Source organism: Pseudophryne corroboree, chromosome 5, assembly GCF_028390025.1.
Source record: "Pseudophryne corroboree isolate aPseCor3 chromosome 5, aPseCor3.hap2, whole genome shotgun sequence".
NCBI classification, from domain to species: domain Eukaryota; kingdom Metazoa; phylum Chordata; class Amphibia; order Anura; family Myobatrachidae; genus Pseudophryne; species Pseudophryne corroboree.
The window spans coordinates 339,781,308-339,784,095 of NC_086448.1; the positions used below are offsets into that span (position 1 = coordinate 339,781,308).

A 2,788-nucleotide genomic window follows, 5' to 3' on the forward strand; every position below is an offset into this window, starting at 1 on the left:
ACACTCCCAGAAAACGGTCAGTTTCCGCCCAGAAACACCCACTTCCTGTCAATCACACTCCGATCACTTCAACTATGAAAATTCTTCGTTCGGACAGGAGTAAATCTACTAAGTTTTGAGCTAAAATACTTAGCGCATGCGCACTGCGTACCATGTGTATTTTCGCCTTAATCGCCCCATTGCGAAAATCGGCAACGAGCGAACAACTCGGAATGACCCCCATAGTTAGCCAAAACGTAATAAAAATCTTGATTGTCTTTGTACTAAATAGGGTTCAAGATATGGTAAGGTGAAAATATAAAATAATTGTATATTTGGATTTCTTAAAGAGAATAACGGCCCATGGCCATACTATCCTGAATACGCCCTATCATGTCCGATCACGGAAGCTAAGCAGGTATGGCCTGGTCAGTACGTGGATGGGAGACCACCAGGGAATACTAGGTGTTGTGGGCCATATTCTCAGGAAATCGCTTCCTAATCTGCATCATTCTTACATCCACGTACTGACCAGGCTGGATAGTATGGCCATGGGCCGTTATTCTCTTTAAAAAATCCAAATATACAATTATTTTATATTTTCACCTTACCATATCTTGAACCCTATTTGGTACAAAGGCAATCAAGATTTTTATTACGTTTTGGCTCACTATGTGTGATCTTATTAATAGAGAGTAGAATAAAAGTTACGTTTTAGAATATACCCTTAGAGGAAAGACTCAACACGTTTTTTCTCCTTTCATCATTGTTTATTCATCAATTATAAGAGTGCTTCCACAAAAGGTCATTTTGTCTTTTTCTCGTTTTTCCTTGTAGTCTAATCTACAAAATTGATGGGAGCAACACCAAACGTAATACTGTTTAGTATTAACGACAACTGTTCGAATTTTGGTTCCTGTTATACTTATTTACAATTTTTTTTTTATTTTAAAGCTAGTTTGGATCCACACTTTTTCCTTTTCACTAGAAGTAAAGTAACAGAAATCTAAGACGTGCATTATGTACCAGAAATGGGAACAATCTTACAGCCATCAGTGTTCTAGAGCAAAGAGGTCGAAGAGTTAAGTTTGTTAAAGGAAAGTGCATTGTACGGAACAAAAAAGGTGCCGTAATAGAAAAAGGCACCCGGTATCGCCAATTATATGTCCTTGATACACAGCACTGTTACGTGCTGATGACTGAGTTGCAGTCACTAGAACTCTGGCATAAAAGATTTGGTCACCTTGAATACAACAGTGTTCTAAAACTACTCAATGGGATGGTCACAGGAACTAATACAGAGAAACCCATGTGTGAAAGTTGTATAACAGAAAAACAAAGTCATCAACGGGAGGTAGTTACGTGACCGGCGGTCAGGAGACTGCGGGGCACAATACAGATGCCAGAATCCCGCCCCCTTACAGTCCCGACAGTTAGCATGCCGAATATCAGGGACTAGTCCCACTCGTGGGTGTCCACAACACCCATAGAGTGGGAACATAACCTCGCCAACAATCCCGTAAGGGGCTTTGTTGCACTTGCCCTCCCCGCCGGGCATCTAAAAGTCAGGATCGGTGTAGGTATGGTGACCGGCGATCTCCTGACTGCCGGTCATGCATACCCAACCCTCGGCAACCATTTCCAAAGTCAGTAAGCAGGAATAAAGCTTTGCTTTAGTTAGTACGTACAGATGTGCGTGGCCCAATGGAAGTCAAGTCTGTGTATCCATGTGGATACAGATACTTGTGACGTTCATTGATGATTTCACAAGAATGACACAAGTATGATTCAGCTAGACTTGTAGAGAATCAAATTGGTCACAGACTCAAGACATGGGGGTAAATTTACTAAGATGGGAGTTCTATTTAAGATGGGATATTGCCCATAGCAACCAATCAGATTCTAGGTATTATCTTCTAGAATGTGCTAGATAAATGAGAAGTATAATCTGATTGGTTGCTATGGGCAACATCCCATCTTAAATAGAACTCCCATCTTAGTAAATTTACCCTGTGGTGTCTGATAAACACAGAGGTGGAAACCTTCTTGAAGAAATACAGAATGCAACATTAATTGTCCATTGCCTATACTCCAGAACAAAATGGTGTAAGTGAGCAAGCAAAACACACACTAGTAGAGAAAGCAGATGTATGCTAAATAATGTTGGCAGAGTATTGGAATTGCCTGGTGCAGTGACATCAGTCCACACACTTAGGGGGCCAATGCGAGTTGATTGCTCGCTAACAGATTTTAGCAGCCGTGCAAACGCTATACGGCCACCCACTGGGGAGTGTATTTTAGCTTAGCAGAAGTGCGAACGGTTGTGCAGCTGAGCTCTGCAAAAAAAATTTGTGCAGTTTCAGAGTAGCTCTGAACCTACTCAGCGCTTGCGATCACTTCAGCCTATTCGTGTCCGGATTTGACGTCATACACCCACCAAGCGAACGCCCAGCCACGCCTGGGTTTATTCAGCCACGCCTGCATTTTTACAAACACTCCCTGAAAACGGTCAGTTGACACCCGGAAACGCCCAATTCCTGTCAATCGGCCATCAGTGCGAAGGAAAACTTTGCTAGAACCTGAGCACAACCACAAAGAGCTTTGTACCCATATGTCGCGCGTGCGCATTGCGGCCCATACGCATGCGCATAAATGCAGATTTTTCACCTGATCGCTGCGCTGCGAAAATCGGCAGCGAGCTATCAACTCGGAATGACCCCCTTAATGACTTAAACAGTAATGCAGGTTTATTCAGTGAACACAGGTGACTCAGATGTAATACTGATATAGGTAATTGGGCCCCTTATAT

General features: G+C 42.6%; 1 pseudogene; it reads left to right on the forward strand.

The window, feature by feature from the left end:
• The first annotated feature begins 338 nt into the window (after window positions 1-338).
• LOC134930617 (5S ribosomal RNA) lies at window positions 339-456 on the forward strand (annotated as a pseudogene).
• Window positions 457-2,788: the final 2,332 nt, after the last annotated feature.